A 23,163-nucleotide genomic window follows, 5' to 3' on the forward strand; every position below is an offset into this window, starting at 1 on the left:
TTTATGTACATTCCCACTGCTCTCTCTGCCTCCTTGATTCCCGTCTAACCCACACCCCTGCAGTCTGTGACTACCGTGTCCCTCTCTCCTCTCTGTCTCTTGTATCCCTTTAATATGGAGAATTATTTCCAATTCCTTAACATCGTGCCCTGATTTTTTTCTGTCTTACATTCAAGGGTCACAGTTTTCTTCTCACCATCATTTCAATCTTTTCCCATAAGATGTGACATGCCTTTTTGTCTTGGTTGAGTATTCATTTGCAATACATGAATGACTGTTTTATTTGATACATTAGTGACCTTTTCTTTTTTTTTTTTCTGAGATGGAGTCTCGCTCTGTCGCCCAGGCTGGAGTACAGTGGCATGATCTCAGCTCACTACAACCTCTGCCTTCCAGGTTCAAGTGATTCTGCCACCTCAGCCTCCCAAGTAGCTGGGATTACAGATGTGCACCACCACGCCTGGCTAATTTTTGTCTTCTTAGTAGAGACAGAGTTTTGCCATCTTGGCTAGGCTGGTCTCGACCTCCTGACCTCAGGTAATCCACCTGCCTTGGCCTCCCAAAGTGCTGGGATTATAGGTGTGAGTCACCTCACTTGTCCAGTCTGCACTATTCCTTAGTGTCAGACAATTTGAGCCAAACAATGTCTTTCTCATTCAGATGTGACCTTCAGGGTCTAATTTTTGTATTTTTAGACAAGGTTTCATTTCTTTCTTTCTTTCTTTCTTTCCTTCTTTCCTTCTTTCTTTCTTTCTTTCTTTTCTTTTCTTTCTTTCTGTTTTGTTGAGACAGAGTTTCACTCTTGTCACCCAGGCTGGAGTGCAGTGGCGTGGTCTCAGGTCAGTGCAACCTTCGCATCCTGGGTTCAAGTGATTCTCCTGCCTCAGCTTGCTGGGTAGCTGGGAATTACAGGCACCTGCCACCACACCTGGCTAATTTTTTGTATTTTTAGTAGAAACAGGGATTCACCATGCTGGGCAGACTGGTCTTGAACCCCTGACCTTAGGTGATCCACCCACCTCAGCCTCCCAAAGTGTGGGGTTACAGGCATAAGCCAGTGCCTGGCCTCTCCTGGCTAATTCTTTGTATTTCTGAAGAGACGGGGTTTCACCATCTTGGCCAGAATGGTCTTGATCACCTGATCTCGTGATCTGCTGGCCTCAGCCTCCCAAAGAGCTGGGATTAGAGGTGTGAGCCACTGCACCCAGCCTCAGTGTAGCTTTTTATCAAAGTATTTATTTAGTAAAAATTAATCAAAGGGCACAAGCATTTCAATACTTAGGTTATTTAAGATGAAATTTGTGACCAGAAGAGTGCCAGACACACAAGAAATGTTTTGTGTATGAAGGAACCACAAATTAGATAAACAAATTTGAAGGAACCAAGTAACAAATAATTTTCTGTTGTTTGTTTTGGTATGTTATTTTGGGAATGTGATTAATCACATATGTCAAGGGCATTGGGAAGAATTTCCAGATACTCTGATAAGCATGACATCTTAATCATAGGAAATAAAGCAAGGCTATCTTAGGAAATTAGGTATCACTGCCAAGGACCTTTACATGAGAAGATAAATTAAAATTACTATTAAATTTGTAACAATCAGATGGGCTGGCAGTCATGATGTGTCATTTTTTCTCAGCATTTTTTCTTTTCCTTGATTCAATAAAACAAACTTAAATGCCAGCTATCTGCAGAACCCTCACTAGACTACGTTTAATGATATGTGAAACACAGCCTGCACACTCATAGATCCTTGCCATGTCCCGTTCCCATCCTCTCAAAACCTGTGTTACCCTGTGGCTAGATTTCTCAACGAGAAGAAAGAGAGAGAGGAATGAGAACCATCTTTTTTCAGGTCGCTCTACACAGCTCCTGCAGGTAGACAATGACCTCTCCGGTGAGGCTTTTATCCTTGGCTGGTGGGTGGAGGCCTTAATCCTAGAAAAGAGGGCTCTCAGGGTGGGGAGGTGATTTAAATCCTTATGAGATAGACGCAGCTCCCCACCTCACCAGACCTTCACAAACCCAAACTGGAACCACCAGAAAAATGACTGACAACCGGCCACAGGACCCAGGCAGAGAGGCGGAGACAGGCTGACCAGAAGAAAGGCCGACGTACAAGATACTGCCCTCTGGCACACAGGGCACATGTGTCCCAACACACACACACGCGCACACAGACAGACACAGAGCGAAAGAGCGAGAAAGGAGAGAGAGAGAAATAAGAGAGAGACTTACGCACACACACAAACGCACAAAGACGTAGGGCAGTGGCACTGTAACACCCACCCCCAGGCAGTCCCTGAATTTTCCGGGTTCTGCTCTCCGCAATTATGACCCACCGGTGAGAGAACAGCCCACGGGCACACAAGCAAGCCTCTCCTTTTTTGAAGAGACTCACTGGCACACCGTCTGTGCAGGCGTGAGGCTGGGATCCCGCGCTGCTTCTTCGGCCCTCTGCCCGCGGTTTCTTCCTCTTGGACGACCCTCCGTGAATCCCGGCCTCCAGAGACCATCCTGCTGATGCCCTGGCCAGGACTGGTCTTAGCCCCGATTCTGATTAATCCTCTAATCCCAGGTACTCGGGAGGTGGAGGCAAGAGAATCATTTGTACCCAAGTGGCAGAGTTTGCAGTGAGCTGAGATCCCGCCACTGCACTCCAGACTGGGTGACAGAGCGAGACTCGGACTGTTAAAAAAATAATAATAAAATAAATGATGGTGGAGAGGCGGCTGCGGGGACTGGGGCGGTGGCTGGTGAGGTGAAGATTGGGAGAGGGGCCTCATCGACCCTCGGCAAATCCTGGCCTGAGGCTGGGATCTTGCGCTGCCTCCCCTGTGATCTGCCTGAGGTTTCTTGCTCCTGAGGTTTCTTCCTGGTTTTTGACCCTCCGAGAATACCGGTCTCCGGAGACCATCCTGTTAACACCCTGGCCAGGACTGATCTCAGCCCCCACTCTGACGCACTATCACGCAGGGCTCCTACATCGCCAAGTCTCAGGGACCCACTTCTGGGCAACAGTGGCGGTCACTGTTACCAAAGCGGTGGCTCGGGCCTCCTGCATGCGCACTGGTGAGGCCGACTCCCCCCTTGCTCCCTACAGTCAGGCTGCGGACCCTTTAAAAAATGGCGGCGACACGACGGGCTGCGGGGACTGGGGCGGCGGCGAAGTCCGAGATGGCGGGTGGGAAGAGTACTAGGAGGGGGCCTGCAGGAGACCCAGGGTTGGACCCATAGGAGTCCTGTCATCAGGACCTTCTTGATCGGTCTTTTGTTTCAGTTCCTAGTGGTGGAGGAGCTTCAGGGTGCCGGCTGGGCATTCCAGACTCTTCTTCGGATCTGATTATGGATCCGAACGGGTGATCAGGAATGGGGTTACAATGTAGTGAGGCGGGAAGGGTCTCGGTGGGACACAGAAAGATCCCAAGGGCCGCAAGGCATACTGTAGGCTGAAAATGCACCAATCCATGAGCCCACTGCCTCCCTTCTTCCTGGGTGGAGCAGTGGCCTGCCTTTATCTCCAAGGCCCGGAGCTCTGGCATCCCGAAACTGCTTTCTGCCACATGTGCAAAGAGAGACAGAGGTGAGTCTGAGATGGAGCCAATGTGACCACACGTGGTACTGACGTCCCCCAAGAACAGATGGAGTGAGCGTGTGTCTCTGAGGCCGTATGGGGCGATGCCGAGACAGATAGTGACGTCCAGGCATGCCTCCGTGGGCCACTGGGACCTTCCACACAAAGCTGAGGAAAAGCCAAGCACACCTGAAAACATGCGAGGCAGGGCCTGTGCCCCAGTCCAAGCCACATTCAGGGATGCCTGCCAGAGGGGCCCAGAGGTTTCGACAAACGACACCACACTGACACCCCGCCACCGGGTAGGAACCCCTGACGCCACCTCCCCTAAACCCAGCAAAACCCAGTCCCTTTGGCTCCCTCACATCAGTGGCAGCCAAAAGATTCACTGCTTGAAGGCACTTTCCCCAGGAGCAGAGCAACCGGATGGCCCTTAGGAATGAGAGAGGAAGCACAGGTGGGATGCAACACTGCCTTTCCTAGAAGGCAAAGGTCAGCCACGGTGGGGTCGCCTCCCGCTCTTCCTGGACTGACCACGCAGCCCTCAATTCCGACATGGAGACCAAGGGAGCTTCCTGTCCAAGACAGGTATGGCAGCCCAGAGCTCCAGGATCATCACACCTGCCCAATCATCCAGAAATAGGTTTGGAGAGGGAAGGAATCATGAAACGGACCCCAAAGAAATTTCTCCCTGATAGACTGGGACGTGTTCTTTGTTGAAGACGTTGAGCCAGACTAAGAAGCCTCTAGGATTCCAAGAAACTGGGCAGACAGAGAAATAAGGAGCAGAGAGCAGAGGCCAGCGCCCAGGCAGGATACGGCACAATGCCACCATCACGGGCATCCGGGAACAAGTGCCAAACGGGTGACTTGGCCAGGAAGGCTAGCGTTTGGGTGACAGAAATGCTTGCCGCATCCCGTTGCCGGCTTCCTTCTCCGTCCCTGTGTCTAGCTGTGGCTAGATTTCTCAAGGAGGGCAAAGTGCGAGAGGAGTGGAAACCATCTTCTTGAAGGTCTGTGGGCACCCTCCTGCGGGTGGACAATGAGCAACTGTGAGGCCTTTGTCCTTGGCTGGGGTATGGTCGTCTTGATCCTAGCAAAGAGGCAGCTGAGGATGAGAAGGGTATTGAAACCCTTGCCAGTCAGGCTGGAGGCTCAGAGCCCCGACAATGAAGCAGGGCCACGGAGAACTCCTGCTTTGCCAAGCCTCAGGGACTGGATTCTAAGACAACCATGGAAATCAATGTGACGGGAAAATCAGCTAGAGCCTCGTGGATACGCATTTGCTGGGCCGACTCACGCTCCACTCCTGAAAGTCAGGCTGTGGCCCCTTTAAACAATGGCGACTGGCGGTGGCAGGGGGAATCCTGCTGCAGCTGCGGCGATGGTGGGATGCAGGTTCCAGTAGGGGGCGGCAGGGGAGAGAGGGCCGCGGGGGTCCCAGGGCCAAACGCCGAGGAGTCCTGTCTTAAAGACTTCCTTGAGCTGACTTCCACCGGTGGAGAGAGAGCTTCAGGGCACCTGCTGGCGTCTCAAGACCCCTCTTCAGATCCCATTTTGGACCCCTCCGGGTGAAGAAGGTTAGGCTCACCACATCTGCTGACAAAGGAAGGGCCTCGTTGCAGGACAGAATGATCGCATGGGCCTCAAGGCGTGGTGTCAGTGGAAAAATCACTGATCCATGAACCCTCATTCTCCCTCCTCCTTTGAAAGAGCAGTCGCCTGCCCCACTTGTAAAAGCTCTGGGGCCCTTGCAAGCTGATACCTCTTTCCAGAACACATGCAAACAGAGACAAGGGCAACTCCAAAGTGGAGCCAATGCCAACACATGTGGAACTGCCGTATCCCAGAGTAGATGGTGTGAATATGTGTCACTGAAGTCATATGGGGCAATGGCAAAACACAAGATGGTGTTCAGGCATGTGCCAGGTGGAAGGGGGGCACAAGTGACCTTCCCATCAATGCCAAGGAAAATCAAAGAACACCTGGATCCAGGAGGGGGCCAAAACATTCAGGGAGTCAGTCCACCCAGGAGCAGAGGAGAGAATGTTTCTCGAGAATGAGACTGGAAGTGCAGAGGAAATGCAACACCACCTGTCCCAGAAGACTAGGCCTGTCACAGTGGCCTACTGCTCATTCTAGGCAATCCACCCACTGATGAGGTGAAACACGGAGACCAAGGTAGCTTGCCTGTCTGAGACACCTATGGAAGTCAAGCTCTCCAGGGTCATCCAACCAGCCCAATCCAGCATAAACAGGTTGGGAGAGAGAAACAATCATGACATGGATGTCCACCAACTGTCTCCCTGATGGACAGGGAAGTGAGCTTTGTTGAAGACATTCAGCCAGATCAAGAGGCATCTAGGCCTCTCAGAAACAGGGGAGACAGAGTAACAGGGTGGCCAGAGCAGAGGTCAGAGCCCAGGGAGGATACAGCACCGTGCCACTGCCATGGACATAAGGGAAGAGGTGCCAAATGGGTGACTTGTCCAGAGAGGCCAGCGTCACAGGGACAGGGATTGCTGCCATCTCCCATTCCCGGCTTCCTCTTCAAGACTGTATCGTGGTATGGCTTCATTTCTCAGAGAAGAGCCGTGAAAAGATACAGCCATCTTCTCTGACGTGGGTCTGCTCCTCTCCTGCAGGACAATGAGCTCCTGTGGGGCCTTTGTCCTAGGCTGGAGTGTCATCATCTTGATCCTGGAAAAGAAGCTGCTAAGGATGGGGATGATAGTCCAATTGCTCCGGGACAAATGCATCTCCTCATGTGTCCAGGCCTTCACAAACCTAAAGTGGAAGGGCCAGGAAAATGATTGACAACCGGTCACATGAACCAGGCAGAGACGCAGAAAGAGGTTCACCAAAGACCGGCCGACATGGAAGAAATCGCTTTCTGGCACACAGGGCACATTTGTCCAAAGACACACACGCACAAGGGCACACACACACACACATACAAACCGACAGAGAGAGGGAAAAAAACTGACAGAGTGACAGACAGCGAGAGAGGAGAGAATGGGAGTCACCCCCCCCACACGCACACACAGACACATACACAGTCAGAGCAGTGGCACGGAAACACCTCCTCCTCAGCCCACAGGCAGCCCCTGAGGCTGCGGGGTTCTGCTCTCAACGAGAACGACTGTTGGGTGAGAGAGTAGCCCAAGAGCACGCAGTCCGACTTGTCCTAGAGATCATGGGGGCACAACTTTTGGGGAGACTCACCCGAACACCGTCCGGGCAGGCCTGAGGTTAGTCTGTCGCGGTGTTTCCCCTGGACTCCGCCGAGGGTTTCTTCATCCTGGTCGGCCCTTTGCGAGTCCTGGCATCCGGAGACATTCCTGTCGACCCCGTGGAGAGGTCAGGCTGGAACCTCGGAGCCCCAACACCCAAACACTGCCATGGAGGTCTCCTGCTTTGCCAAGCCTCGGGGACTGGTTTCTGACAACCGTGGGAATCACTGTGATAGCAGAAGCAGCTGGTGCTTCACACATGCGCATTGGCGGGGCCGACTGAGGCTCCGCTCCTGGGGATCAGGCTGCGTCCCCTTGAAACAATGGCGGCTGTGCGACTGCAGGGGCGCTCCTGCTGCAGCCTCAGCCACCGCTGGATCCGGGATCCAGTAGGGGGCGGCGTGAGAGAGGAGGCCGCAAGTGAATAGCGCCAAACCCTCAGGAGTCCTGTCTTCAGGACTTCCTTCAGCCGACTTCCACCAGTGGAGAGGGAGCTCAAGGGCACCTACTGGGGTCTCAGGACTCCTCTTCAGGTCTGATCTTGGACCCACCCGGTGAGAAAGGAGGGGGAGCTTCAGGGCGCCTGCTGGGGATCCTTCAGATCCGATTATGGACCCCTCCGGGTGAGAAAGGATGGGCTCACCACATCTGGTGAGGCAGGCAGGGCCTCGCTGCAGCACAGAATGACCCCATGGGCCTCAAGGCGCAGCGTCAGCTGAAAATTCACTGATCCGTGAGCCCTCTGGCTCCCTTCTCCTTTGAAAGAGCAGTGGCCTGCCCCGCATCTAAAAGTCCTGCAGCTTCTGCAAGCCGACACCGTTTTACAGAACCCGTGCAAGCACGGACAGGGGGGAATCCGAGGTGGAGACAATGCGACCACGCGTGGCACTGGCGTATCTCAGTGCAGGTGGTGTGAATGTGTGTCACCGGAGTCATCTGGGGCGATGTTGAAACAAACAGTGGTGTCCAGGCATGTGCCCAATGGAAGGGGTGAAAAAGTGACCCTTCCATCAATGCCAAGGAAAATCAAAGAACACCTGGGAACCAGGAGGTGGCCTGTGCCTGAGTCCAAGCCACATTTTGAAACATCTGCCAGAGGAGCAAAGAGGTTTCTGCAACATTCACCCCACCCCCAACCCTCCACCGTCCAGGTAGCCCTGATGCAACCTCCCCTGCCCCCATCCCCAGCCCCAGCCCCAGCCCCAGCCCAGTCGTTTTGGCTCCGTGACGTTCAATACGGCCAAAAGATCAAGGGAGTCCTTCCACCCAGGAGCAGAGGAGAGAATGTCCCTCAAGTATGAGACAGGAAGTGCAGAGGAAATGCGACACCACCTGTCCTAGAAGGCAAGGCCAGTCATGGTCGCCTAGCGCTCATTCTAGGCAATCCACCCACCCATGAGGGGAAACATGCAGAGCAAGGAAGCTTCCTTGTCTGAGACACATATGGAAGCCAAGAGCTCTAGGGTCATCAGACCTGCCCAGTCAAGCAGAAACAGGCTTGCAGAGAGAAACAATCACGACACAGGTCTCCAGGAAGTGTCTTCCTGACGGACTGGGAAGTCATCTTTGTTGAAGACATTCAGCCAGAGTGAGAGGCATCCAGGCCCCTGAGAAACAGGGGAGACAGAGCAAGAGGGAGGCCAGAGCAGAGGCCAGAGCCCAGGAGGATACAGCACCGTGCCACCGCCACGGGCATAAGGGGAGGGGTGCCACTAGGGTGGCTTGTCCACAGAGGCCAGCGTTCCAGTGACAGGGATTGTTGCCATCTCCCTTTAACGGCTTCCTCTTCCAGACTCTATCGTGATGTGGCTTCATTTCTCAGAGAAGAGCTGTGAAAAGATACAACCATCTTCTCTGACGTGGGTCGGCTCCTCTCCCGCAGGACAATGAGCTCCTGTGGGGATTTTGTCCTTGGCTGCAGTGTGGTCATCTTGATCCTAGAAAAGAGGCCGCTTAGGATGGGGATGAGATTTCAATTGCTCCGGGACCAACGCATCTCCTCACGTGGTCAAGGCCTTCACAGACCCAAAGTGGAACCGCGGCGAAAACGATTGACAACCAGCCACATGACCCAGGCAGAGACCTAAAAAGAGGCTCATGAAAGACAGACCAAAAATCAAGAAGTCGCTTTTTGGCGCACAGGGCACATTCTTCCGAAGTCACTCGCAGATGGGAACACACACACACACAATGACAGAGAGAGAGAAAGAAGCCCACAGAGAGTGAGAGACAGAGAGAAGAGAGAATGGGAGACACGCACACACACACACACACGTACACACACACACACAGTCATACAGCAGTGGCACAGAAGCATACACCCCCACGCAACTCCTGAGGCTGCGGGGTTCTGCTCTCTGCGAGAACGACCCTTGGATGAGAAAGCAGCCTAGCGACACGCAGGCCGACCTGTCCTCGAGATCACGGGGACAGGACTTTTGGGGAGACTCACCCGAACACCGTCCTGGCAGGCCTGAGGCTGGGATGCCGCGCTGGTTCCCCAGGTCTCTGCCTGTGGTTTCGTCATCATGGTCGGCCCTTTGCGACTCCTGGCATCCGGAGATGTTCCTGTCGACCGCGTGGAGAGGTCAGGCCGCAGCCTCGGAGCCCCGACACCCAAGCACTGCCACGGAGGGATCCGGCTTTGCCAAGCCTGGGGGACTGGTTTCTAAGACAACCGTGGGAATCACTGAAGGTAGAAGCTGCTGGCGCCTCGCGCATGCGCATTGGCGGGGCCAACTCGCGCTGGGCTCCTGGCAGTCAGGCTTCGCCCCCTTGAAACAATGGAGGCTGCGCGGCGGCAGGCGCGCTCCTGGTGTAACCTCGGCCGCGGCTGGATCCGGGATCCAGTAGGGGGCATCGTGGGAGAGGGGTCCGCGGGTGACCTAGGGCCAAACCCTCAGGAGTCCTGTCTTCAGGACCTCCTTGAGCCAACTTCCACTAGTGAAGAGAGAGCTCTAGGGCTCCTGCTGGAGTCTCAGGACTCCTCTTTGGATCGGATCTTGGACCCCTCTGGGTGAGAAAGGATGGGCTCACCACATCCGCTGACCAGGCAGGGCCTCGCTGCAGCACAGAATGTTCCCATGGGCCTCAAGACTGTAGTGTCAGCTGAAAATTCACTGACCCATGAGCCCTCTGCCTCCCTCCTCCTTTGAAAGAGCAGTGGCCTGCCCCGCTTCTAAAAGCCCAGGGGCTCCTGCAAGCTGATACCACTTTCCAGGACACAGGCAAACAGGGACGGGGCTATTCCGAGGTGGAACCAAGGCGACCACGCATGGCAGTGGCGTATCCCAGAGCAGATGATGTGGATGTGTGTCACTGAGGGCATATGGGGTGATGGCGAAACAACCAATGGTGTCCAGGCATGTACCCAGCTGAAGGGGGGTACAAGTGACCTTTCCATCAATGCCAAGCAAAATCAAAGAACACCTGGGATCCAGCAGGAGGCCAAAAGATTCAGGGAGTCAGTCTACCCAGGAGCAGAGGAGAGGACGTCCCTCAAGAATGAGACAGGAGATGCAGAGGAAATGCGACACCACAGCTGTCACAGAAGACAAGGCCAGCCATGGTCGTTTACCGTTGCTTCTAGGCAATCCACCCACCCATGAGGTGAAACATGGAGACCAAGGTAGCTTCCCTGTCTGAGACACATATGGAAGCTAAGAGCTCCAGGGTCATCAAACCTGCCCAATCAAGCAGAAACAGGTTTGGAGAGAGACACAATCATGAAATGGATGTCCACCAACTGACTCCATGATGGACTGGGAAGTGATCTTTGTTGAAGACATTCAGCCAGACCTAGAAGCTTCTAGGCCTCTCAGAAACAAGGGAGACAGTGTAAGAGGGAGGACAGAGCAGGGGCCAGAGCCCAGGCAGGATACAGCACTGTGCCACTGCCACGGGCATAAGGGGAGGGGTGCCAAACGGGTAACTTGTCCAGAGAGGCCACCATGACAGAGATTGTTGCCATCTCCCATTCTCAGCTTCCTCTTCAAGACTGTATCATGGTGTGGCTTCATTTCTCAGAGAAGAGCGGTGAAAAGATACAGCCATCTTCTTGGACGTGGGTCTGCTCCTCTCCTGCAGGAGAGTGAGCTCCTGTGGGGCTTTTATCCTTGGCTGGAGTGTGGTCATCTTGATCCTAGAAAAGAGGCCACTCAGGATGGGGATGAGATTTCAATTGCTCCAGGACCCACGCATCTCCTCACGTTGTAGAGGCCTTCACAAACCCAAAGTGGAACCGCCAGGAAAATGATTGACAACCGGCCACATGACCCAGGCAGAGATGCAGAAAGAGGCTCACCAAAGACCGGCCGACATGCAAGAAATCGCTTTCTGGCGCACAGGGCACATTCGTCCAAACACACACACGCACAATGGCACACACACACACATACACATACACACAAACTGACAGAGAGACGGAAAGAAGTAGACAGAGAGTGACAGCGAGAGAGGAGAGAATGGGACACACACACACACACACACACACACACAGTCATACAGCGGTGTCACGGAAACACCCCCACCTCAGCCCTCAGGCAACCCCTGAGGCTGCCGGGTTCTGCTCTCCACGCGAATGACCCTCGGGTGAGAGAGCAGCCCACGGACACACAGGCAGACCTGTCATCCAGATTACGGGGGAATGACTTTTGGGGAGACTCACCCGAACACCATCCGGTCAGGCCTGAGGATGGGATGCCGCTCTGCTTCCCCGGACTCTGCCTGTGGTTTCGCCATCCTGGTTGGCCCATTTCAAGTCCTGGCATCCGGAGACGTTCCTGTGGACCCCGTGGAGAAGTCAGGCCGGAGCCTCGGAGCCCCGACACCGAAGCCCTGCCACGGAGGGCTCCTGCTTTGCCAAGCCTCAGGGAGTGGTTTCTACCACAACCCTGGGAATCGCTGTGACGGGGAGAAGCAGCTCACTCCTCGCGCATGCGCATTTACTGAGCCGAGTCCCGTAGCTCCTGGAAGTCAGGCTGAGGTCCCTTTAAAGAATGGCAGCTGCGCGGAGGCAGTGGGGCTGTTCTTTCTGTAGCAGCGGTGGCGGCTGGATACGGGGCCCAGTATGGGGCGGCGTGGGAGAGGGGACCGCGGACGTCCAGTACCAAACCGTGTCACCTGGAGTGACTGGCTCTCCAAGGGCCAGCTGGCCATCGTATCCTGGAGATGGTCAACAAAGCTTTGACCCTGACCAGAAAGGAAAATGCTGCCAGTGCCCTGGACTGAGGACAACCAGGACATATCACGCTTACCTGGGAAGGGCCCATACACAAAGGCTCCTGGAGAAGCACAGGGCCTGTCACCAAGATGACCAACATCTGGGGATTGTGACCCTGGGGACTGGCTATGTGAGTGTACTGTGTGAGCTGCCCCAAAATGCCACCCAGAAAGTGGAAATGGCCCTGGAAAGCTGTAGCAGGGAAACCCCTCACTGGTGAGTTATTCTCCACCTGCCTCCCTCTGTTCCTGGCAACCCTGCCCCATCTCGATTTTCAACCCCAGCTGTGTCTGCCTGGAGGGTGGCATGGCCAGCGTTAGTATTTCCTTCTACAGCTCAGTGATGGGCTCCACCAGCCCTCACCATGCCTCAGAACCTGAGACCCTTAGGGAAGGACAGGACATGCTGCAAACACAAACCCGGTGAGAGAGGGTCCTCTGGCCACAGAGGTCACAGGTAGGGGTCTACAGACTCCAGTTCTCAGTTCCTGACCAGGTTTCAACCATCAGCATGCTCTTTAACCTTATTATTTCTTGTCATTCCCATCTGTGACATGGGGAAGGCACCCACCTCAGAGGTTTTGTGAGCAACAAATGAATACGATTAAAGTGCCTTTCCTGGTGCTACACATAAAGCCAGGCATGAGTCCTTGTGCAGCTGCCCCACACGTCCAGGTCCCATAGGCTAGCTCAGACCACAGAGGTCACAGGTAGGGGTCTACAGACTCCAGTTCTCAGTTCCTGACCAGGTTTCAACCATCAGCATGCTCTTTAACCTTATTATTTCTTGTCATTCCCATCTGTGACATGGGGAAGGCACCAACCTCAGAGGTTTTGTGAGCAACAAATGAATACGATTAAAGTGCCTTTCCTGATGCTACACATAAAGCCAGGCATGAGTCCTTGTGCAGCTGCCCCACACGTCCAGGTCCCATAGGCTAGCTCAGACCCCAACGTTGGGCCAGTTCTCAACAGATGCCTGGATGCCAGGCCCCCCTGGAGATACTGGGACCCTGGCCTGGGCCTGGACAGAAGATCTTGCTGTGCCATTTGGAGACGACCGCATAGGTGAGGACTGGGGCCTATGTGGCCCTGTGAAGGGGTGTGCCCTAAGGCGGGGCTTGGGTGCCTCGCTGGGAGGGCACAGGATGGAAAGGCCGGCAGGTGAGACCCAAGGGCACTCTATACCACGTTTTGAACAAACCTGTCACTCTCCACCTGCAGACTCATCTCTGCATATTTAAGACACTATTGGGCCCTTAGTTAAAAAATGATATTTTGCTTGCACACTCAGCGTTCTCATCCAACATCAGTGGGGAATCAAAAATCTTTTATTTGGAAACAACAAGTAAGGGAAGCAATGTTGAAAATTTGTCATGGCTCCATAACCCACACCTCCTCTGGGGATTGATTATTTTCTTAAAATGCAACGTGTACTGTTAGTTTAAATCATCCCAACTGGATAACACTCTTTAAATCTTCAGTAAACCTTTGCGTTTAAACCACCTGCAGATGAGAGTAAATCTGTTAGGTGAGAGGAGAGTGAGCACTCAGTGGAGGTGAAATAAAATCAGGTAATAAGAACTTAGATTGTGGTCTCTTGACACCTCCCGCCCACCCCACCAGAATGTGACAGCTGAACAAGAAGACATGGCAGGCCTGGCCACAGTGCCCAGTGGGGCTGCCCACCCTAGCTCTTAGGAAACTGGATACTTGGGGCCAGTGGCCACCCAGGGCCTGTTGTCCACCTGGGTCCTAGGGGTAAACCTAAGACCTGTGTCCACCTGTGTCTTAGGAGTAGACCTAAGACCTGTATTTCCCCTGGGACCTGATGTCCACCTGAAGACTGGAGTTCACCTGTGGCCCTACTGTCCAACTGGGGCCTGAGGTCACTAAGGTCGTAGGTATCCCTCTGAGGCCTGGTGCCCACTTGTCCCTGATTTCTACCTGGATCCTGGGTATCCACCTGGAGCCATATACCCTTCATAAGCCTGGTTACCTTCCTGGGGCCTAAGCATTAACTGGGGGCCTAATGTACACCTGGAGTTCAGTGTCCACCTGGGGCCAGAGTTCTATGAGGAGCCTGGTCTTTACCTCGGGCCTGTCTCTCTCTCTCTGTGTGTAATCTCACTTTCTATGAATAGTTTTGAAAAATAACTTTCTGGGTTTTTTTTTTGTTATTGCTCTTACACAGTTAAATTTACATAAATGGACACATTGATTTGTTTCTGTCTTCTCATTTTTTCTTATCACCTTGCTTCAGTTGCTTTATTATTTCTATTCATCACCACTTAAAGGGCCAATCACAGGATACCAAAAACGACTTTATAAGGAACAGTGGTAAAGAAACATTGATTAAAAAATATGAAAATCTGTAACATAAGTATAATTAAAAGTATAATTTTGAAATTTTAATTTAAACAAGTGGGATAGGGAAATAGGTAGAAAATTAATTTTAACTAGCTCTTTGGTAAGCCAGCACAATAATATTGAAAATCAAAAGTAAAAAAGCTGAAAAGGATGTAAATAACACGGTCAATATCTTTATCTAAAAGTATACAAATGTACATTTGTATTTCATCATGTTTTCAAATGTAGGTCATGAATTAGACAACAAATGAGTAATCAATGTATTCTAAATCGTCAATATCATATTGTATTCCTCAAAGCCAGCAATAATTAAAATTTTCAGATATTTGGAAATCACTAAGACCATTATTAAGCAATCTTGAATTTAGAGAGAAAACAATAGGTGAATTATGAAAACAATGTAGTATAATGATAAATACCTTTAGATATGTAAGTTTTTGAGAATTCATTTAAACAGAAATTGGAGGCATATTTCTAACTTTAAGTACATTTTTAAGAAAAAACTGAAAATCTAATAAAACAACTAAATCATCCATCTGAAAACCTAGAAAAAGCATACAAGTAAACAAAAATCATAACAAATTTAAGTAACATAAACTAAGAAATAACAGAAGACAAAATATTAAAATAAGAAAATAATTTTTGATATTAGTAGCAATACCAATTAAGAACATAAGGTATGCAGATGAAACAGAATTTTGAAAAAGCTATTACTAGAGATGTAACATAGATAAAAAATGTGGCCTTCAAATAGCAAGAAAAAATGTTTATCCTGGTTCCTTTCACAAATTCCTCCAAACTCTCAAAGATACACAGAAAGCAACAAATATGAGCAAATGGAAAATAGAAAAGCACGACAAACTAGACCTGTTCATTTCACACACTCCTATTAGGTTGGTGTAAAAGTTATTGCAGTTTTTGCCATTAAAAGTAATGTCAAAAACAGCAATAATTTTCACACCAACCTAATAACAATCTTTTGTTTATAATTTGCCTTTTTCTGCATATGGGACTAATCCAAGTATTTAGTTTCCATATGGGCATTATGATCGGCATGGGTTTGTGGGTGGTGGATATATAGTGTTGGCACAATTTGCTATGTAGGGTTTGCTCTTAGACATCCAGATAGAGTTACCAGGCAGTAGCCTATCTATTCTCTGAGTCTGGAGGTCTGAGAACAGGGTGGGTAGGAGAATATAGTGAGAACTCTGTGAGGAATTAGAGATATGGGGGTTACACTCTTGACCTACGTGTAGCCAGCAAGCCCTATTCAATGTGCTGAGTTTAGAGAAAGGCTCAGACAAGGGCCTAGAGCATGGGCAGGAGAATCTGCAAGCTTCCCAGGGTTCTGCCTGGGCCAGGGCCATGCCCAGCACAGCCTTGAAAGGACAGAACTGGGGTCCTGCAGTCCACCTCTGTGGGCACCTGGAATTACGACCATCCCACCTGCCCTAGTGTAGACAGGGGCTACAGGAGATGAAGCCTCCGTTTTCTCCTGTATATAATGTGAGGTGCTTAGAGCATGAAACCGTAGGGTTCCACATGCTCTGATAGTGCTTGTTGACCTTGGTTTTTTATGAATGACCCCGTGTTTGCTGAGACACTTGAAAAAAGCTATTCACTCTGGGGGTCCTTCAGAGCAGAGAGAGGCTTGGTGGTTCGGGTGGATGAGGATTTGTGATAGGACAGAATGTGCCCAGGCACTGGACCCTGTGTCAAAAGTCCCGGAACACGATCAAACCTCATTTGGAAGTTGGGGGAAATTGCTGCCCTGGCTGTGGTGAGGACGCCTCGAGAGTGAACTGCACATCCCAGGAACTGGAGGCAAAGAAGGGACAAAAGAGACTGCTGAGGTCCTTCTTACTGCCCTTGGAGCCTGCAGATCCTGCTCCTTTGCCTCCTGGGACCCTAGAGAGCCACTGACTTGAGGAATCCTAAATGCAGGTCCCTGTTTTGTTCTGTGATGCTCCTGCCTGAGGCTGCAGTGCTGATGCTCGCTACGGGGTGGGTGGGAGGACAGTGTTCTGTGTTCCTGGTGCCCACTGAGCTGTTCTCATGCATCTGGAGCCAGGGGAGAGTCATGCTGAGGTCACGCAGTTCCTGTTCTTATGAATGATCTCCACATTATGAGGTGGCCAGAAGCAAGAAGAGGCATTTGACATCCTCCCATTTATTCACTCAGCAACTCTGCCCTTAGCATTAGTCCTGTGTGCCAGGTGCCCTGGTGGGCCCAGCATACGGTACTGAAAATGTCCACGTGGTCCCTACCCCCAGGGGCCACAGTCTGAGGACAGGTAGACATCAAGCCCCAAGTTGATACCTAGGTGTCCGGTGGACATCATGCCCCAGATGGACACCCTGGCCAGAGGTACACTTCAGGTCCCAAATGGAAATTCAGCCATAGGTGGATATCTGGCAGCAGGTGGATAGCCAGTCCCAGGTGGACATCAGGCTCCAGGTTGACATCAGTCCCCAAGAGGATATCTAGGCCCCAGGTGGATGCCCATTGCATACTTGTAAATTGTCAAGACTGTTTTTTTTTTAAAGCAAGTGAGAGCTATCATAAAACATGATAATTTTTAGTAGATTTTGAATATTCCTAAACTCCATGAGAAATCATAATAAATACTTTAAAAATCAGCGTGTATATGGAATGAGTATTTTTAAATGTATCTTTCATGTTAAAAGATTTAGAATAAAATGTTACAAAAGTTATCTGTGTTATTCATAGAAAATGTAGACAATGAAAAGAATCAGAGACTAAAAATACCTATATTCTTGGCTATGAGATAATCGCTGCTATGGCACATTCCTTCTAACCTTATTGTCGTAGATTTTTTATACCTAATATTGATTTTATGCCACACATTTCATTACATATGCAATGGAGTATTACTTATTCATTACTAAATCACAAAGAGTTTGATTGATTGTGTGTATATTTAAAAAGGCAAAGGAGAAAGATAAATTTACATAATTCAGGTTTTTCCACTTAGCATTTTATCAATAAACATATGTGGTTGAGAGCATATGCATGAGAGATTTGGTTCTGCATTTATTTCGGATGGTCTCATGTCCTATGTGCTTATCACTAAATATGATTCTATTGTAAACTATATGCATTTATTTTTACATATGTCCTTAAAGGAACAAAAACATTTACCTTTGATGTTAAAGCAAATAAACAACAACAATCTGTTCTAATGCCAGAGGAACAGCAAACTGAGGGTGATTGTAAAATTATATATATGAATACATCACTTTAGAGGCCACTTAATTTTTTTCCAAGGGGATCTTTGACTATATGTCATTTGTATTTTATTTAATGATTTTATAATTTAACCCCTAAATTATAAATCTAGAATTTAGAAAGTATATTTCCTTGCTGGATTACATTTTTGGAAATATTATTTTATATGTGTACAAATATTACAAGTCATTGTAGACACTGGAAAAGTATATTATTATTTAAAGGCAATAAAGTTTCTACAATAAACTGGTATACCAAATAAAATTGTTGGTGCATTTTTTCCAGTAGATTTTGTACATATTACATATTTAACCTTTTTTATTCAGCACATAATTTTTGAGTATTTACTAAGTGTCTGCATTACGAACTGTGTTTAAAGAGTGAAATAACAGACATGGCCTCGAACATTAAAAATTAAAGTTAGGTCCCCTATTTATATATTTAAAAATGGTAATTATGAAAACTTGTTGAGATTTTTACCTAGATAACATTACAATAATACGCTTGATGTTAATATTTGCAAGTGAGCAAAAAAGAAAATAAAAAGATGGTTTAATTCATTCAATGTACACTTTAAAATTGCAGAAAATAGTCAAGTTTCTTTGCTTTGCAATTCAATGTCTATGTGTTTTTCTCTGCAACTTGGCTTTTGTGGAGTGAGAGAAACAATTATTCTTCCAGCCCAATAAAGGCAGAAGAGTAACAATAAATCTAATATTTTAAATGCTGATCAAAAGATAGTAAACATATTATTTCAGAATACTGAGATCAATAAGTTGATCTACAAAAAAAAGCCAAACTGACAGTATAACTGAATAAGAAAAGGCCCAAAAGAGACAAAATACTTTTTGTTTTGTTACCTCGGTATGACACAACTTACCCTAACTATAAAGACCCTACATTACCAAGATGGGTGGCTTATAATATGGAGAGTAAACAAAGTCATTTCACTTTTAGCATTTTTATTTCTCTAAGAATAAAATGTGTATGAGGAATTTATAAAAAAAATTGACACTATATGTTAATACTGCAATGAGCACTTTTCGAGAAAAGACTTTTTTACTCTCTTACCAACATGATGTTAGCAGTATTTATTTTCTCCAGAAATAATGCGGCAATAAAAATATCAGTATGTGGGTAAAATTAGTGTAGTTTCTTAAAGAAATGAGTTAGACCACAGGCTAATTATGTGTATTTCACTGGTATTTGAATGCCTACAATCATATTCTTTATAAGGCACAGAGAAGATTTTCCAAAAAAACAAATATGCGAACCTGAAAAGTAATTACCACTTGGTAGTGACAATATGGATAGGGTGAAGGGCGTCATCAGGAAGCAATGAAAAAGATACATTTGCAGTTAAATTTGAAAACCATGATGTTTAACACATATGGTAATAAAAAATACTTTCTCCTGTTTCAAAATTATTATAGACTTCAAGATAGAAGCTAAAATATCTAGGGATAATGATATGGTTAATCACAAATTAAAAATTAAAGGATATTTTGAGTATTATAAGTTAAGAATGAGATCTTATTACCCAATGAAAAGGGAATAATTCATTATGCTCCATCTCCATTGAATTAAAAGGCCCCATAACCTGGGTAATTTAAAAGTTTAATTTGACTTAAAAGTCTTGTTTTGTTCATCAAGCTGAAGGGTTTGCTCTCAGAAATATTCTAGGATTGCATATCCCCAACTCTGTATGAAGTATACAAAGAATGTTATAAGGGCCACAATCTAAATGTTATTATGTAAATAATTTAGTACCATTTCATTTGCCTTTGTAGATTTAAATATGTAAATGGCTTTCTCATATTAGGAAACATCATTTTTCAAAACCCAGATAAACATAATATATTGCAGGAGAATAATTATTTATTTATTTAAAAAGAAATGCTGGATGCTAAGTCCAAAAGACATAAATTATTTTATACTAATAACTACTAACATTTTATTCATTAACACATAAAAGTCAAAGATTTTAAAATAATCTTTAAATGATTAGCAACATGTTGATCTTTTTCTTTTTTCATAAACCTTTTTGAGTCTTACAAATACTAAATTATACAAGCAATATTAAATATTAAATTCAATGAACTTGAATTAAAATATTCAAATTTACTAGAATATGGACATGGGAAAAATGAAAGTAAACAGAAGCATAAAGCAGCATATGTAAAATTAAGAAAGCTACTGAGAGTGTTTAAAGTACATATTCATCTGTAGTCTAACTTCTGCCATAAATAAGGTGTCTTCTCAGTAAAACACAAACTGTTCATGAAGGGAAAAAGCATGTTGTATTAGGGAATATTCAACATAATTTTTTTAGTACTAACTTGTGCCTTGAATTTTATTTGATTTTGTGTTATAAACTTATGCACTTGATAATTTCTTTTTTCTTAAAAAAAGTATTTACAACTCTATTCAAAAGCAGTTTTTTTTTTTTGTTTTTTTTTTTTTTGAGACAGAGTTTCGCTCTTATCACCTAGGATGGAGTGCAATGGTGTGATCTTGGCTCACAGCAACCTTTGCCTCCCTGATTCAGGCGATTCTCTTGCCTCAGCCTCCTGAGTAGCTAGGACTACAAGCATGCACCGACATGCCTGGCTAATTTTGTTTTTAGTAGAAATGGGGTTTTGCCATGTTGGCCAGGCTAGTCTCGAACTCCTGACCTCAGGTAATCCACCCACCTTGGCCTCCCAAAGTGCTGGGATTACAGGCAAGAGCCACCATGCCAGGCCTCAAAAGCAGTTTTTAAAAGCAAACACAATATAACACCAAAGTTGATGAATCTATGCTCACTGAATTTTGCCAGGTTTAAAAAATTATTTACAGAATACTGCATCAAAAATAAGGCAATAACCCAAAATATACCATTAAAGATGTATTCACTCCTACAACTAGAAAGAACTAATCTATCTGGTAGCAAATAATACTTCATTCAGTTTCAGCATGTCTGAAATCTTTTTTTTTTTTTTTTTTTTTTGAGACGGAGTCATGCTCTGTCACCCAGGCTGGAGTGCAGTGGCACGATCTCAGCTCACTGCAAGTTCTTCCTCCTGGGTTCAGACATTCTCCTGCCTCAGCCTCCCATGTAGCTGGATTACAGGTGCCCGCCACCAAACCTGGCTACTTTTTTTGTGTTTTTGGTAGAGATGGGGTTTCACCGTGTTAGCTAGGATGGTCTCGATCCCCTGATCTCGTGATCTACCCGCCTCGGCCTCCCAAAGTGCTGGAATTACAGGCGTGAGTCACCAAGCTCGGCCTCAGCATGTCTGAAATCTTTAAGGAAAAAAGTGATAAAACGTGACCCTCATTCTTCATTACACTCTTAGAACACTTGAGGGAAAATAATTTCCAAAGCACAAATTGGTAAAGAGGTGTAATCTTTCAAAAAGATATTCAGTGTTCAAAATCCAAGAATGCAATATCAGGCTGGGCGCAGTGGCTTATGCCTGTAATCCCAGTACTTTGGGAGGCCAAGGTGGGTCGATCACCTGAGATCAGGAGTTTGAGACCAGCCTGGACAACACGGTGAAACCCCGACCCTACTAAAAATACAAAAATTAGTGAGGCGTGGTGGTGTGCACCTGTAGTCCTAGCTGCCTGGGGAGCTGAGGCAGGAGAATTGCTTGAACCTGGGAGTTGGAGGTTGCAGTGAACCAAGATCATGCCACTGCACTCCAGCCTGGGTGACAGAATGAGATTCCATCTCAGAAAAAAAGAAAGAATGTAGTATCGGTATACACAGCTAATATACTGAATGAAAGAAATAGAATAATTTGAAGAGCTATCTTGACGAAAAAGGAGTCATGAGGAAAGTTGTATTCATGTCTCTGAATGAAGGAAATTGCAATGTGAGAAATTAGTACTATGACAACTATACTAAAAGCTTATTGCTAACATGTGTTGCGTTATTAACGTGTGTTAGGCAGAGTACCATACAATTTAAATGTGTTATCTCATTTATTGTAGGTAAAATGTAATTTTGAACTCTGGGATTATAAATGAATTAACTGGAATAAACTTCTATTTAAGTGGTCATCTATAAATTGGTATCTAGGAACAGGGTGATACAGTGCCCAAGTTTTCTAAGTATTCTTACTAACAGTTGTTTTTCTTGGATATTGCTCTTTTTTGGTCATTTTGATTTTTTTTATTTTAGAAAACTAATAAATTCACTCTTCTTGGTGCTGACACTTGGGTTTCATAGAAGAAAAAGTAGTTAAATTCTGTACTTTTAATTTTATTTCATTATTTCTCTTTTAAAATTATTTTTAATTGGCATGTAATAATTGTACAGGTTTATGGGTTACAGAGTGATATTTTGATATATTTATGCAATGTGTAATGATCAAGTCAGAGTCATTAGAATATCCATTACCTAAATCATTTATTATTTCTTTGCAGGAGAATATTAAAAATCTTTTCTTCTAGTTATTTGAAAACACACAATAAATTCCCTTTAACTACAGTCACCCTGCAGTGCGGTAGAGAACTATAACTTATTCCTTCTCTCCAGCTGTAATTTTGTATGTGTTAACCAAATTTTTCTTATACTCCCCTTTCTCTTTCCTGTATATGGTAACCAATACTCTGCTATCTAAGCTTCCATACATGAGAACATGTAGTTATGTGCTGTTTATTTCTCTCTTTTTTTTTTTTTTTTTGAGACAGAGTCTTGCTCTTTCTCCCAGGCCAGACTGCAGTGGCGCTATCTTGGCTCACTGCAAGCTCCGCCTCCCGGGTTCAAGCCATTCTCCTGCCTGAGCCTCCCGAGTAGCTGGGACTACAGGTGCCTGCCACCTCGCCCGGCTAATTTTTTTTTGTATTTGTTGTAGAGACGGGGTTTCACTGTGTTAGCCAGGATGGTCTCGATCTCCTGACCTCGTGATCCGCCTGTCTTGGCCTCCCAAAGTGCTGGGATTACAGGCATGAGTCCCCGCTCCTGGCCTGTGGTGTTTATTTTTCTATGCCAGGCTTATTTCACCTAAGCTAATGCCCTCCAGTTGCATTCATGTTGCCACAAATGACAGGATTTTGTTCTTTATTATAACTCAATAGTATTCCATTATATAGGTATGTTACATTTTCTTTATTCATTCATCTGTTGATGGACACTTATGTTGATTCTATATCTTGGCTATTGTGAATAGTGCTGTAATAAACATGGGGGTGCAGGTAACCCTTTGATATATTGATTTTCTTTCCTTTGGATATATATTGAAAACCATACGATTAAATCAATAAACACAATGAAAGCATTTGGCAAAATTAAACATTCTTACATGACAAAAGCCTCTCAACAATTTAGTATAGAAAACATATGCTTCAACACAAAAGGGCATAAAGACAAACCCACAGCTAAGATCATACTGAATATGGAAAAGGTGAAAAATGAAAACTGGAGCAAGAAAAGGAGGCCCACTTTCACCACTCATATTTCACATACTGAAAGTCTTAGCCAGGGCAATTCAGTTAGAGAAAGAAATAAAGGGTGTCTGAATTGG

General features: G+C 46.8%; 1 long non-coding RNA gene across 3 annotated transcripts in view; it reads right to left on the reverse strand.

Moving 5' to 3' along the window:
• Nucleotides 1-271: 271 nt before the first annotated feature.
• LOC134760523 (uncharacterized) overlaps nt 272-23,163 on the reverse strand; it is a 45,698-nt gene continuing 22,806 nt past the window's right edge. Inside the window, exons 3-4 of one of the 3 annotated variants that reach the window (XR_010138110.1) lie at nt 11,477-11,591; nt 272-6,364 (exon numbers count right to left, since the gene is read on the reverse strand). This is a non-coding gene — a long non-coding RNA (uncharacterized LOC134760523). Of the gene's footprint in view, nt 6,365-8,082; nt 10,952-11,476; nt 11,592-23,163 lie in introns of those variants that run through there. The other 2 variants (XR_010138111.1, XR_010138112.1) reach the window with 2 other exon arrangements.

Source organism: Pongo abelii, chromosome 19 (assembly GCF_028885655.2).
Source record: "Pongo abelii isolate AG06213 chromosome 19, NHGRI_mPonAbe1-v2.0_pri, whole genome shotgun sequence".
In the NCBI taxonomy this organism is placed as follows: domain Eukaryota; kingdom Metazoa; phylum Chordata; class Mammalia; order Primates; family Hominidae; genus Pongo; species Pongo abelii.